This window comes from Sphaeramia orbicularis, chromosome 10 (assembly GCF_902148855.1).
Source record: "Sphaeramia orbicularis chromosome 10, fSphaOr1.1, whole genome shotgun sequence".
Lineage (NCBI taxonomy): Eukaryota > Metazoa > Chordata > Actinopteri > Kurtiformes > Apogonidae > Sphaeramia > Sphaeramia orbicularis.
The window spans coordinates 17,650,320-17,667,116 of record NC_043966.1 but is presented as its reverse complement, the minus strand read 5'-3'; positions in this window follow the sequence as shown (position 1 = coordinate 17,667,116).

Genomic DNA, 16,797 nt, shown 5'->3' with positions numbered 1-16,797 from the left:
AGGACACTTTCATATGTGATCCTAAATCCAATACGTATCTGACGTTTTGCAATGCCACTTCAGTCTGAACGGCCAGGTCGCATTTATCCAACCTTTACATCATTGAAATGTGACAAACATCCCCTTTTCTTCAGTTATTTTTGTTTTTGATATAATAACCCTCAATTTTAATCTGAGCTTTAATGAACATTTATATGATCAGTCAGTTAAACAGAGGAAAACAGATGATTTACACTGGAAAAAAATGCAAAATTCAGAGGATAATATTATAATAAATGGTGATAAATCACTTAAGAAAGGTTAAATAGAGACAAAAATTCATTTGGGAACTGCCACAAAAGTCACAGTGGGTCCTTATGGGTTAAGCTTCTGCCTCTCTACACTGTGTAGTAAAGATGTGGTCAAGCTGCTCACCTCAGCCTACAGTTCACTGACCTACATAATGTCAGCACAGGAAAATAACCTAACACCATCAGGTATATGTTGAATATTAGGTGCAATAACAACTCATGCAGCATTTTGGATCAAATAAAAGCTCATCCTTGTTGTACTGTTTATGTGAAGCTTTTTATACAGTGCAGAAGTCTTAGGTAGCCTTTAGTTTTGATGTTTGAGCGAGTCTACGACCACACATGCGTTCCTCAGTCTTTGTAGTAATTTATGTACAAGTGGAATATACAGCAAATACGTGAACGGTATTAAAAATGAAAAATGTATTTCAGAGAAAAAAAGATTATTGTAGAAGCTGTATATGAACTTCTGGACAAAGAAAAACATACAAGACCATGAAAGCCTCTGGGACGTTCTGAAGGTGTATAATATAACAAGATTATTCAGAAAACATCCAGAGTCAACCCAAGAGAGAGGAAAATTTACTGAATCCAAAGGGAGGTCACATTAAATACTATATTTATCTGCAGAACTTTAAAGAAGCTGTTTATTCCTGATTTTGTATTTGTATGTGAATGTTTCAATACTGTGCACATATGTCCTGCATATTTCTTGTTAGAAATGAAGATATATGTATGTACTAGTGCACTGACCTGGGGGTTCTAGATGCGATAGTTTTTATGCTGTTGTATATTCATGCATACTGTACTGCATTTGTCCAGCAGTCACCGCCAAAGCATTCTGGGTATAGCAACGTGATTATAAGGCTATTGTATTCCAAAATTACTAATATCTCCCAAAGTATTGGTCCTATCAATCTTGCTGTTTTCACTAGTCTGTTCCTTGACCAAAAATACATAAGTATGCCAAACTCAGCTATTTCCAGATTTTGTGTGAATCCCCAGACACACATACATGCATGCACGCTTGCACACAGAGGCCACTTGGCTTTTATAATATAAATAAAATCTAAATGTGCTCTCATAGAACTTACATCAAATGCAACTAAAATAAAAAAAAAAAAAAAAAAAAAAAATCTAGTTATATACGATAAGAGATAGTTCAAGAATTAATGATGAATTAATTAATGAATTCTCGATCATTTAAAATCAACTTAAATTCCCCCCAAAGTAACCAATTTCCAGTCTTTCTGTAAATCATTTCATGAAAAATGGGCAACATATCTACAATCAGTTTTTACCAAACTCTGCTCTGAGTCTGAACCACCATTTGTAGTGTTTTTCGACAGCATAGACCATATTGCTTTGGGGTGTTCCACATGTGTGAACAAAGATAAAATGGAAACAGCCCAAGCAGAGATTTATAGATAAAGGCGAACCAGTGTGTGGGTCTGTGGACATGCAGAGATGGAGACTTAGCAACAGCAGACAGAGTACAGTGGTGAACAGGATTTCTACAGCCACTAGTACACATAAAGCACAGTGGTAAACGGTCCAACTGCTTTAGGTCCTATTGAGGTGCATTCATAAAGAGAGATCACTGTAATTAACAAAGGTAAGAAAGTACCAGGATTTTACAATGTTGGGTCATCATTATGAAAACAAAACTTTACAACCTTTAGATACGAAAAAGCCAAATTTAAGACTTTTAAAGACATTTTTCAAGGCATGTTTGGTCAAGTTTAAGACCTTACATTCACATAAATGACACAAAACCAGGCCTCATATCAACAGCCTTGAATCAGTCTTAGCCATGTTTCAGTCCATCTAATGTTACAGTTAAATTTCTCCATGACTCATGCTTCTGCTACTGACCTTCAAGATACTGAAGCTAATACCTGAACCTCTCCACCCATGAATTGAGGGAGATTTCCATGGAAAATATAGCATTATCATTTATTGTGTCTATGGAATTTTGAGGGGTGTATTTAAGAATTAATCATCAATATTAATAATAATTACCCTGCCCCCCAAAGGAGAGGCAAGGGGTATTGTTTTTGGTTTGGTTTGTTTGTTTGTTAACACTCCAGCAGCAAAACTATTGGTTGAATTCATACCAAAGTGGGTTTATAGATTGCCAGTGACCCAGAATAGATCTGATTACATTTTGAAAAGTAGGTCAAAGATAACATTTTTTATGAGTTTTTAAAATCTGTTTTTCCCCCATTTACTTATTATGGGTGAAATTTCAAATGTCTGTAGCAGCAAAACTATTGGTTGAATTCACACCAAATTTTGTTTTTAGATTGCCAGTGACCCAAAATACTTGCGATTACATTTTGGGAAAAGTAGGTCAAAATTTAAATTTTTAATGACTTTTTTTTTTCTATCTTTTTTCTCCTCCCATTTACTTATAATGGGCGAAATTTCACATGTCTATAAAAACTATCAATTTTGTTTCAATTTACTTCAAACTTGCCACATACTATATAGAGGCAACTGATATGCGGACATCAGCACACGCACAGACATGATGACATCAGCTAGATCGATGCCAACATAAACTAGAATACATACAAGAGATCCACAGACATCCTGATCTTGGTTGTCATGGTTACAGTAATTAATGCTGTTACTCTTACTTATACTAATATTTTTCCACTGAATAGTAACACATCTTTTCCTCTTTTTAGATCCTCTCCCTGTTAATAATTTGTGAACTGATGTGCATATGAACTTGGTCAGGGTCCTCCCAGCCCAGTTTGTGCAAATCATCGTCTGAATAATGAAAATACGCTGTGAGAAACACATCCATGCAGATGCAGCTTGGCGTTAAAATATTTCTGCACTGCTGTATAAGAGCCTGCATTCATCTGTATATCTATAATCATAAGAAAGCTAATCATTCCCACTCAGATACAGGAAGAGCACATCCTGTTCTACTATTAAATTATATTTAGAAAGCCACATGGATTCACAAATCTTCCACAAACCTCTATGTATCATAAAAGAGGAGTATAAATCAGGAAACTGGTGCACCCAATAGAATATAGTTCACGTGTGGGCGGCATTATTTTGTAGTTTTTCTAACAGAACACCAGGACCATAAAAACCCACTGAAATGGTACAAAACACACACACACTTTCCGTTTATCAGTGCAAATGAGATCGAGCCCCAGTGTTCTGTGTTTGGCTTCAATCTGACCTTCGCAGTGTGATGTTTCTTCTATAACTCTAGAGTGCATTTCTCATTAACACCAGTGACATTTAGACTTTTTGGGGTTAGCTGCATGGCCAAGGCAGTATCAATAATTTATAAGCGAAGATGGGATTTGTGTTGAGGGCAGATTCAGATAAATGAACTTGGCTCTCAGTACCAAGGCAGAAGCATGTGAGGATTTAGTCAAAAGCACCTCTTCAATATTAATGATTATTATGAAATTTTATGTTTAAGTTTTTTTGAATTCTGTCATTTTACAAATGCTTTTTTTTATGTTCAGTTAATGATATATTTTGATGAAAATATAACTTTATCTTAACTTTTATCTGTTTCGATATAATAGCTTTTGAATTTACTCTGAGCTTTTCTGAATATCAACATGGTCAGTTAGTTAAAAAGGAAGGAAAATACCTGATTTTCACAACAAAAGCAAAAGTCCGAGGATAAATATTGTAATAAATGCTGATAAATCACTTAAAAAAGGTTAAATGTAGAGAAAAATTCATTTGGTCATGAGAGACATAGTTCTAGCTCTTTAAGGGTTTATCTATTACAATAATAACAATAATAATAATAACAACAACAATAATAATAATAATAATAATAATAATAATAATAATAATAATAAAGTTAATTAATGGTAACTTGTTGTTGGTTCAGTATTTATGATTTTAGATGTGAATAATTAACGGCCTTTTTCAAAACTCTGTGCTGTACTTTAGTATTTTTCTGACATTACAATGATTTTGAAGCCTGAAAATTGCAGTTAAGAGGCTAGAATGACCCATGATACGTTCTTGGAACACTAAAAACATCACAACTCAGGGCTTAATATATACAATCATTACTTTGTCAGTGGTGTAAGAAGTGTTTATTGATTCTCAGAGGTGGAACGGAGGCTAGCCTCAATGACTCGCTGGGAAGTCTGCTCTATTCTGGTGATTCCTTTAACTTCCCCACATCCTGTGTCCTCCTATTCTGTCCGACAGTAAAATAATGGCTGTTGAATAATACTTGATAGCATAATCACATGGTGCGTTGGGATGTTGCACATTCATCTCTGGTAACCACGTAAGGGCTACAGATAAGTTAATGTCTTGCTCCCAAAATAATTGTGGGCAGAGTCCTCGATATATACTGTATCAGAGTTGCGACACTTCCACTGACTCCTGCTGTGAACGAAATATGCACCTACTTGTGGGTCATGGAGGGGTCAGTAGTTCCAAACATTGAGTGTAATGCTGTCGGAACACATTCATTTCTATTGCAGCTGATCCAGCAGCTCCAGCGGTAAGTTAATAAGATATCGTCATCTATCAAATTATTGAGTATATTTCCTTTATTAGTGGACATTTGTGTTGTAAAAGCAGTTTTCTTTGGTTTTAAGATAAGGTAACGTTAGTTCAAATGCTGTTCTCAGTGGGTTTTATTTGAGTTGTTTTGCTGAACCTGGTGGTGTTGGGTTCAATTTGTCAGCTGAGGTAATGTGTTAATTAGGAGGAGAGTTGCTGTAGAGCTGAGCTCTGTCAATACCCAGATAGCAAATATTTTGGCAGTATTATGGCATACATTTGGCATTTTTTGGCTTTCTTTTGGCATTATGAAAACCTTTAGGATTAACTGTGGTGTGATTAAGGTTATTCATCAGAGATATGGAGGCACCAGCAGTATATGGCTGAGTTATGACATATGTCTGGTTAACCAAAAGACTGGGCAAAGAGTGGGATCAAGTATAGGGATGGTATGGCATGTTTTGGCTACTTTTTGGCTGGATTATGTGGATTTGGGGCTTTTCTGGGACAATTATGGCTATATTTTGGAAGTCCGCAATTAGCTTTGGGTGAATTTTGGCTTCCTTCTGGTTTGATTTTGGCTTGCCTATTTTGGGCCATTTAGGGCCCATACATCCGCCCAGAACTTTGCCAAATGGCATGCCAGTTTTAGGCCAGATTTAAGCCATAATGATTTTGCTATCTGGGTAAAAGTTCATTAAAGTTATTATTCATGAGTTAAAGTAAGTGAAACTTCTGTCACTTGGTGTTTGTAAGATCCGACTCATCCTATAAGAATTCTGTTGAGTTTTGAGTTTGCTAATGTTGTGTTTTTAATGAGTTTAGCATCTGTGCTAATGCTAACATGCTACGTTAGCTGCTATGCTATCCACTGGTTAATATAGTACTGTGAGCAGAGCTTGGCAGACACACAGTGTTCACAGCTAACCACTGCTTTCTGCTTGTACCACAGTCCTGTAATAATAATACTTAAAAATGGTCAATTGTCCATCTTCTTACGAGTACAGTACAATTGTAGAATGAATGAACTTGTAAAGTTAGCACCTCTCATTTAAGTAGCCTATCCAAGCTAACACCAACCCTTCCCCCCCAAAATTTAAGTTTTCAAAAAAAATAAATGCACTCCTTTCAGTTGTCAACCCCACTACTCAAAAGTATAACACACACAACAGTTCATATAGTAGTGACACACTGGTTGTGTGTGGCTTATGTTGAGATGCTCACTGCTGTTTATTCCATTAAATAACATGGGAGCACTTCGTTTGTTTGGACCTATTCAGGCTCACATGAACCACGTCATCACCAGAGAGGCGACACCAAAGCGTGTTAACTCTCTTTATAGGGCTCTGGTTGTGGGTATACAGATTATGACATGATGGTGAAATATTCTGCATTTTGTTATAATGATGGTGTTTTAAAGCACCCATCTCACTCAACAATTGGTAAAAACTAAAAAATGTCTGAAATGGTTATGAGTTTTGTCATGAGGGTTAACTTTAATTTATTACGTTGACTCTGGATGAAGATAAAAATGCAAGACATAAAACATTTCACAGTGAAATGTTGCTCTGTTCATTGTCCATTAGGCTCAAGGGCAAACCAAAGTGGCGTATGCGTTTGGAGGTGGTTACCCTTATCAAGTAAAGCAAATTTAACTCACATTCATCAAGCCAAACAATGATAACACTGCTAGTCATACAATAAACTAGAAGCACTCGGAGAGCGCAGACCTCCGCCAAGGCTGATCAGTGGCCCCCCCCGTGGGCCCCCCCACCCCCGATCACCACCAAAATTTAATCATTTCTTCCTTATCCCATTTCCAACAAACCCTGAAAATTTCATCCAAATCTGTCCATAACTTTTTGAGTTATGTTGCACACTAACGATCAGTGGCCCCCCCTCGTGGGCCCCCCCACCCCCGATCACCACCAAAATTTAATCATTTCTTCCTCATCCCATTTCCAACAAACCCTGAAAATTTCATCCAAATCTGTCCATAACTTTTTGAGTTATGTTGCACACTAACGGACAGACAGACAAACAAACAAACAAACCCTGGCAAAAACATAACCTCCTTGGCGGAGGTAATAATAATAATTATAACAGATTTTATTTGGTGGCGTCTTTCAAGTCACCCAAGGTCACTTTACAGACAACAAAAAGCATAAAATAACAACATCAAACATAATTAAAACAAAACATCAACCTAAAAACAAGTTTTGAGTTTAGATTTGGATGTTGTGATGGAGTCTGACTGTCTTATGTGTGGGGGGAGGGAGTTCCATAGTCTGAAGGCTCAGGCACCCATGGTACTGTAGGGATGGTTAGTCCAGTGGCGCTTGAGCGGAGGGTGCGGGAGGGGCTGTTTTCTTGGAGGAGGTCACAGAGGTAAATGATGGAAAGCTTTATATGTGAGGAGGAGGTTTTTGTAATGGATGCACTATTGAACCAGGAGCCAGTGAAGTTGGATGAGAATAGGAGTGATGAGGTCAGATGATCCAGGCGACTGAATTCTGAATAATTTTCTGTCTGTTGATGAGTTTGGTGTAAGAATAGAATAGAATAGAATAGAATAGAACAGAACAGAATAGAATAGAACAGAATAGAATAGAGAAGAATAGAACAGAATAGAATAAAATAGAACAGAACAGAATACAAGAGAATAGAATAGAACAGAATAGAAAAAAATAGAATAGAATAGAATAGAATAGAACAGAACAGAATAAAATAGAACAGAACAGAATACAAGAGAATAGAATAGAATAGAATAAAATAGAACAGATTAGAATAAAATAGAATAGACTAGAACAAAACAGAATAGAATAAAAGAGAATAGAACAGAACAGAATAGAATAGAATAGAACAGAACAGAATAGAATAAAATAAAATAGAACATAATAGAATAAAATAGAATAGAATAGAACAGAACAGTATGAAATAGAATAGAATAGAATAAAATAGAATAGAACAGAACAGAACAGAATAGAATAAAATAGAATAGAATACAACAGAATAGAATAAAATAAAATAGAATAGAACAGAATAAAATAGAATAGAATAGTATAAAATAGAATAGAATAGAACAGAACAGAATAAAATAAAATAAAATAAAATAGAACAGAATAGAATAGAACAGAACAGAATAGAATAAAATAGAATAGAACAGAACAGAATAGAATAGAATAAAATAGAATAGAACAGAACAAAATAGAATAAAATAGAATAGAACAGAACAGAATAAAATAAAATAAAATAAAATAGAATAGAATAGAATAGAATAGAATAACCTTTGTTGTCATTGTGTGTAGAGTGAAATTAGGAATAAGTTCCTATGATATGTAAAAAATATGTGTGACATCTACCTTATGGTGAATCTATAAATGGCCAAGAAAATCAATGGCGCTCAATGGAGTCAAAATATCACATAAGTTTGACAGCGTAAACATATAAGATGAAAAATTGCCTTTGACATTTTGCAAATTTTGATTTCAAGACCTAAGTTAATTGATTCCACAGTGACATTTAAAAAGAAAAGTGAGCTTTCACCATGCTTGTCAAACCTAGATCTGCAGTTCAGCATTTACATGTGCAGGAAAACAACAATTTCCCCACTAAGAGCCAAACTGTAATTGTCTTATAAGGATAGTGTTGCCTTCATTACCAGTTTTATCAATAGAATCTGGATTTTTGTCGGCAAGGAAAAATTACATCATTTAAAAATTTAAAATTACATCACTGCAGGTTCGACAAAGTATTTTCCCTTTCACTAATAGGTGTGTGTGTGTGTGTGTGTGTGTGTGTGTGTGTGTGTGTGGGGGGGTGTTAGATAAAATCCAAAATTTTAACACTGCAAACTGGAGTTCACGTCTCAACTCCTGTGAGTGTAATTTTAGGCAATAAAGTTGCTTTGGAGGGTTTTTGTGGGTAAAAAAAAACAAAAAAACAAAACAGATTGTGTTTTGGTTTAAATATTAATGAATACATTGTGAATGATTTTTTTCCCACATCTTTGCAGACTTTTTCTGTATCTGTCCTTCAACATAACCAAGAGCTGCCAGTGAATAAAACAGACTGTACACAGTTTAATAACATTATTCTGCAAATAAAAACAAACAGGATTGGGAAAAAAACTGATTTAGTTTAAATATTAATAATTACTAGGAACCATTTCTTTTCCTTTCTTAACAAAGCCTGTACCTTTTTATAAACCTCTGCTTTCAGGGCTTAAATCTACCCGTGGAGTTGTCAGAAAATGTTGATGTTGTAAGTAGAGTTGTAGTTTTTTGGCAGAAAGAAAATTAATTGACCTTTTTCCCACTTTGTTTTGATGTTTAATGCTTCAAGAACAGAACTCAGTGATAAAAAAAAAAGGCTAGAATAGAAAAATATTGTTCTATCTGCAGTTCTCTCCTCTTGGTCCAGAGCAAAAGACCAATATAAGCATTGACACAATAGGACACGATATATTACACTATGTACTATAAACAGTTTCATGCTTTTCAGTTTTGTGTTGATTGGGGTTGTCAAAGTGCATTCTTTACATGATGTGCATTTGTCTAAAATGCCGGTCCCATCTGCCTCCCAAAGGTATCTGTGCTCAATCTACTGCAGCTCACACACTGATTTTACACACTGGTATTTGATGTTTCAGGTGCAGCTTCGTTACACAAAGCAATACTAGACATGCACTAAAAAGGCATGTGGTACCAATGTTTTCTGATCTCTCTGCACGTAAGCCAGAGCTGATAAAGATTGTTCACTTTGGAAAGCTATTTTTGAGTATTTTTGAGTTTTTGAGACCTAAATCAATTGATTTGATTGATTGATTTAATGATTTATTGCGAACATGCAATGAAATTTAACATATATGCACTTGCAAAACATACATAACATTACAAATATCAAGAATCATAACAATCTTAGTCAGAAGAACAGCACAATAATTCCATTTACATGCCCGAAAAGGGGTGGGAAGGAGTATAACTTATTTAATCCCACCCCCTCCCTCTCCCTACAATATTATTAATAATATATGTCCCTCTTCTTTTTACGTTACTCTTCTATATTTATATATCTATTCACATACACACAAACACATATACACACACACTCATTCATCCATATACACATATATACATTTATACATATACACACATACAAATACACATATAATCTTTTACCAATGCCTTTCTTAGTTGTGCTAGCTAATAAATAAACAAATAATAACTAACTCAAGGAAGGAAATATATACATAAACAACAGTGAACATATGGTGACAATTAATAACCCTCTTCCCTATATCTTGTGAAAAACATGTTCTTAAAAGTGTTTTTGAATTGTTTTATGTTTGAACATTCCTTGTGCTCCTTGTGCCATTTTGCCATTTATGCGTGGATAAGAGACCCAGATGTAGAGAAAAAATATCCATTTAAAGGTCCCGTATTATGCAAATCTGACTTTGTGACAGTTTTCTTATAGTAGTGTGTGTTGCAGTAGCCTCATTATGAGGTTGGAATTTGAAAACTGTCTGTTTCCTCCCTGCCTTGCTACACCACATTTTGTGAAAATGCCTGCTCAAACGGCCGAGTTTGAGTTGGGTCCGCTTATGACGACATAAGCGGATTTAACTCCTCCCCCTGACTGTGCCCCCACCCTGGCAAAGCGAGCCCCGCCCTGGCAAAGTACCTCTTGGACAACAAACATGGCGAAGGCGAGACACGCAAGTTGTGGTGTTGTTGGCTGCACACACCAACACGATAGTTTATTTTTGCTCCCCACTTCCGAGCCTCTCCGTAAAAAGTGTCTGGATTCTATCTGTGATGGTCATGGACCAAACAACATTCCCAAACGCTTGTATGTGTGTGCCCGGCATTTCACGGACGAGTGTTTTTCGAACATGGGCCCATACAGCTCCGGCTTAGCACAAAGACTCCGAATCAAGAAGGACGCAGTACCAACGCTTCGTGACCCAAGTGCAAGTGTGGGAGATGTAAGTTCTGATCATTTTTTGTATCTTTACTGCATAACCCTACATTACGGATAAGCTGGTGGTTGATGTGTACGTTTAACGTTAGCATGGCAGCTAACATAGCTCGGTCACTGCTGCTAACGTTTGCGTCCCCGTTAACATGCAAGAGCTGATAATATCAAGAGACATTCAACAGAACTACTTTGAACACGGGCCTTTTGTGGTTGGCATCAGTAGAGTTAGCATCAAGCTTGTTAGCAGCTGCCTGCATTAGTGGCGGCAGGCGTCTTTCCGTGTCAGGTCCACGAACCCGACACAACACCGCCGTTTACCGTCGGGGCTCAATCACGCCTCAAGGCAAAGAAAGCCAGTGTTTGGAAACACGTTCTGTCTGAGACGTGTATGATGGCTTCACAGTCAACATTAGCGCGTAGTACCGCTAGCGGAAGCCGCGTCGTCTCCCAGAGAGGGGAGGGTGAGTGGGCGTGGACAGATGCGTTCATTTGCATACCCGGAAGCAGGCCCAGAAACGGCCTGTTCTGAGGAGGGCTGGTGAGAGTGACTTTTTAGACCGCTGAAACTCCGAAAAAAGGGTGATTTTGGGGCGAACAAACTTAAATACTATGTTTTTGGGCTTCTGAGACCTATATGACGTGACTGAAAAATAGCATAATACGGGACCTTTAATAAAATATCTGCATTAGGGGCATGAAACTTGACGGTGATTAGAAATTACAACCTGCCAAAAAACACCTGAGTGGTCAAAACCTCCTATCAATGAAAATATAGTTGCGAAAAAAAAAAATTATTAGACCATCAAAAGTCATCAAAAACAATGGTTATACAATCAAGTACCAAACCCTGTGTGTATAATGTGACTAAAACAGACAGAAAAGAAAACATCGAATGCGTAAAAGCACTGTTTTTGGCAGTACAATGCCATAGCTATTGATGCAAAAACTTAGGTAATTTGGGTTATATTCAAGAACACTGCAAAAATCAAAATCTTACCGAGTGTATTTTTCTCATCTCTAGTCAAAATATCTCATCACACTTAAAATAAGACATAATCACCAAAAGAGCAACTTGTGAGATATAAGAACTTATTTTTAGACAATAAATCTTGAAAATCTTATTTCAAGAAATCTTACCAAGATAATTTTCACTTGTTCTATTGGCAGACTCTTTTTTTGGCTTGAATTAAGCAAAAAAAATGAATTAAGCAACAAAAAAAAATATTTCCCAATAGAACAAGTGAAAATTATCTTGGTAAGATTTCTTGAAATAAGATTTTCAAGATCTATTGTCTAAAAATAAGTTATATCTCACAAGTTACTCTTTAGGTGATTATGTCTTATTTTAAGTGTGATGAGATATTTTGACAAGAAATGAGAAAACTACACTTGGTAAGATTTAGATTTTTGCAGTGAAAACCATGAAAAATGGGTAAAAATCAGCTCTGAAATTAAACTCTTATGAGCTATTTTTGTTGTTATCACTTTATTTGTCCAAACAAATGTACCTTTAGTTGTACTGAGCATTAAAATGAACAAGAAACTGAAGGAAACAAGGGGTGGTCTAATAATTTTTTCCGCGACTGTAATTTCTAGAGCCAGAGAGTCCACAGAAGTTATTTCGGACCTCTTGACCTACAATATACTCAAAGATAATTATGGAATTTTTTCTCACTGACTGCAAAAACCATTGTAGAAACTCATAATATGTGCTTGTTCTTCTCTACACTAGTTACATACAGTATGATGTAATTTCAGTGAGACCTTGGAAATTATGTGAATCATAAGCTATGGTCTGACCTTTGGCATTCACATTGCTCTTCAACCTTTGGCTTTGCGTTCTAAGATCCAATGTGTGGAGAATGGTGGTTTCTGGACTTATCCACTGTTCTGGTGGGAGTATAGACCACTATTCACCCCTAAGCCTTCGAAATGATGTGAATAAATGTGCAGATATACTCCCATTCTTGGCAGAAACATCTTTGTAAGGCAGCTCTGCATCACTCAGCGCTCACAGACGGATTAATTGTATTCATGAGATAAATAAACCATTCAATTAGATGTCACTTTGGAACCAGGAAAGGCATAAACAAAGGCTGCAGACATGCGAGACAAATTGACTTTTTTGGCTTTAGCAGATGTTATCTGAAAGGACAAGATCTCATCTTCTCACTTCTTATATCGACTACCGAACTCATTCTCCTGAAGTCGGCTTATTCTCCCGCCGGACTGCAAAAACATGACAAACACAATCAGAGGGACTCGGGGGAATAGCAGGGCAGATTCAGCAAGATATTAAAGGTCATCTTATTTTGCTATGATTAAGTCAGTCTCTTGTCTTTTATATTGTAGCGAGGTGATAAATCTTTTCGTCTTGCTTTCTTCCTTAAGGTCTTTCCTTTCCCCTTTCTCATACACTCACAGCTACAGTTTTAATCAATCTCCTGGCTTGTGAATATAATGGTTGGACGTGTTAGAATTGCTTCCTTCCCTTGGAAAACATTAAGGGCACAGTATATCATTCCACTGATTCCCCACAGTGAAAAAGAATTAGTTTAACTTCAAACACTGAACCTTTGTGTAGAGGAAATCCCTCTCAGAGCTCCAGTGCAATCAGTCCTGGCTGTAAGTTCACTACCTCCACTCCATTACGCTTGATGATAGACCCCTAATATCCATCTTGTTGAAAGGTATCTCACGATAAAAGCATGCATTTGATGGTGCAATTTATATAGAGAAGTCAATGAGATTCAAAGGAGTCCCTTGGACAAAAAATCAATAGCAATTTGTAGGCAGTACTTTAGTTTGTGGTAAATTACACTACACCTGATAGTTCTTTGTAACTCAGTTAGAAGATGGTGGAATTCACACCATTTGTAGCTTCTATGCAAACTACGTCTGCCTATACAGTGAACATACACTGTTTTTTTGGCATTATATTTATTTAAATACAATGCAGGTCCCATTGGTATGAGATAATGAATATTATCACTACTTCTGCCAGTGGTCTGCTGTGTATGTTCCATACAGGGGCGTAGAACTGCACAGGGACGCTAGGGACACGTCCCTACCAATATCCAGGTACTACTGTTTTGTCCCTACCAATCTATCCGCTGTCCGTAGTGTTTAGTCAATGATTATGGCACACAAAGGATTAACAGTCGGTCTCTGCAAGAAGTCCCGCCTCTAACGTAAATGTCACTCTCCGATTGGCTCTTTGGTTTCACTAACGTACATGTGATTGGCCGCTAATATAAGTTTTCAATATGTTTGGCATTTGTTCTGCCTGGGTCGCGTCAGCTCAACGGATTTGAGTATCAGTGGTGTCATTTACATTTACATTTGTACATGTGTCTGTTTGCGTGTGTGTGTGCTCAGTAATTAGGATGTAAAGGATGTCAAAGAAAAGAAAACTGGACATAAGACATTTAGGAGTCAAAGTGTAAGTTACTTCAAGGGTATAGAACTGTAGAGGCTCAACACAGATACTGAATAAAAGATAATATTTCATGTCAAACAGAAACACTTTTTAAAAGTTACTTTAATTATTTTAATGCATTTCTATGGAAGAGCAACTGTTTAAAAAACACACATAAAGAAAATTTGTGGGGAAAATACAATAAAACCTCAGATTGTAAATGTGATTCTACATGTGATTTTATCCATGTTTTTGGGAAATAAATTACATGTAATAATTGAAAGTAAAAGCCTTTTTTGCTCAGGCAGTAACTGTACCATCAAACTCTATGATCACTGCATCCCTAATCTGTTCATATGTCATGCATCAACATATTTGTCAGGAGACAGACAGTAGAGAGGCAGTAGGAGGTAGAGGAGGAGAGGCTGGAAATTCACAGGTGAGGTGAAATAATAATGGATATGTTAGTCATGAGAATAAAATTGCAGAATGCATTAAATTCCTGTATTGTCCTTAGATATTCAGATATGCATTATAAACATGTCAGTTACAGAATTTTTTTTCTGACTATGATTGTTTGCTTGTTTGATCAGCTTGACATGATGTGAAATTATGATTGCAAATGCAAAAAAATTATCAACTTTCTGGAGTGCTGCCTTGGAGCACTTCTGTGTCCCCACCAATGTCAAAATCAAACCTACTCCCTTGGTTCCATATGTTGAATTTCAAAACCATCCAAGACCATTAATATTATATCACTGAGCTGAACATTTCTAACTTATGAGTCCCTGTGTATTGTTTACAGATCTGTTGTGACTGTTCTGTGTGACTCTTTCTGGAAGAAAACAAGACTTTGGCCTTAAATACCGGCAATGGATGTATTATAACACCATCTGATAATTCACCACGGATACTGAATCACAGGCGATTCCATACCTGATGTCTCTGTTATCAGATTTTTTGCAGTTAAATCCTTTATATCATGATACTACCGACTGTATTCATACCAGAGCTGATTTTCTAGTGTGCTGCAACTCTATGCCCAGCAGCACTATCAGTCCCCTACAGTATCTTTACTTATCTTGTCAGTGACCTTATTATGTTCTATGTATATTTTTTGTGCTGCACAATGTTGTGTAAGGAGTAAAACACTGACTGTGACTGATGCTGCACACATGACACCATTATAGAGTTTTCAGGCAGTAAAATCTTGCTGTTTGACACAAGATTCTCTCTCTGCCTGAGGTTTTTTTTTTTTATCTAACAAAAGTAGTTCACCTACAGTATATCACATCACATTAGGTTTCAGGTAGAACAGACTCAGAAACGAAAAAGACTCAGGACAGGAGGGTAGAGTCAAAAGGTAAAGACTGCTGGTCATACACAGGTCATAACCAAGCAATCCGATCCAGGCAAAAAGTGGAAAATAAAAGTGATAAAAACTAAAGAAGTATGGGTGCTTTTAGGAAACTGGTCCCTAAAAACAGAACATGGGGCTGAAAATTCAAACAGGATGTAGATGAATGTTATGAAGCAAGTTTGGAAGCACTTTAGGTCTATTTTAAAAATAAATATTCACTGAGATAAAAGAGAAACTATTTTTCAGATAAAACACATTTTTATATTTTTTTAATATTATTTTTTGTACAAAAATCCACGTGTAACATGGTTAAAAGGACCCAAAAATTACACTCTACTATTTTTTTTTTTTTAATATCTTTTTATTCTCTCACAGGTACATTTTAGGAATCAAACTATTAATACAAGGCAGAGTATTTCACAAAAATGACCGCTGTTGCAAAATAACTCACTATTTATTTGTGTTTAAATGGGGAGGTTCTGCATGTAAGGCCAGTGGACACGATGGGTTACACACGAAACCTGGAATGAGACTGTTGATTCATGAAAAACCCACAGGTCTGGATTAGAAAAACCACTAGGATCATCAAATTTAACACAGCGTCTTTATTTATATAGTGGTATATAAGACCATTTACAGCCATGTTTTCCAGATCAAATGCACTGACACCTAGGTAGCTTTTCATGTCCCAATTTTAGTCCTATTTTTTTGGCCCCAATGTTTTATAAAAAAAAAATCATTAATTTTGGGATGGCCCAGAGCAAGAGTATAATTTTTTTTTTTGCATTTATCTGAGGTCATCATTAGGTACGTCCTGGGGGAAATATGTCTAAATTTCGTTCTTATTATTGAGTCTAAAAAGCTGGGAAAGTGCCAGGTACAAAAATGAACCCAGTTTCATAGAAGCACCCGTATAGGACTAATACGAGAATACTGGAAAATGATGATCAAAGACAGTCAGGCAGAGAAACACAGAAAACAGGATTATAACAACAACCCTGTTTCCAGAGTGAAATGTTGTCATAAGGGAGAGAAAAGTGATGATACTGATGAAGATACAAAGGCTCCATGACTGATAGGGGTGCTAGGAAATAATAGAGCGCAAGTCTTTTTTTTTTTTTTTTTTTACAAATATTACTAACTCATTCATTCATTCATTTTCTGAACCCGCTTTATCCTCACTAGGGTCACAGGGGTCACTTGGAGCCTATCCCAGCTACTTAGGGGTGAAGGCG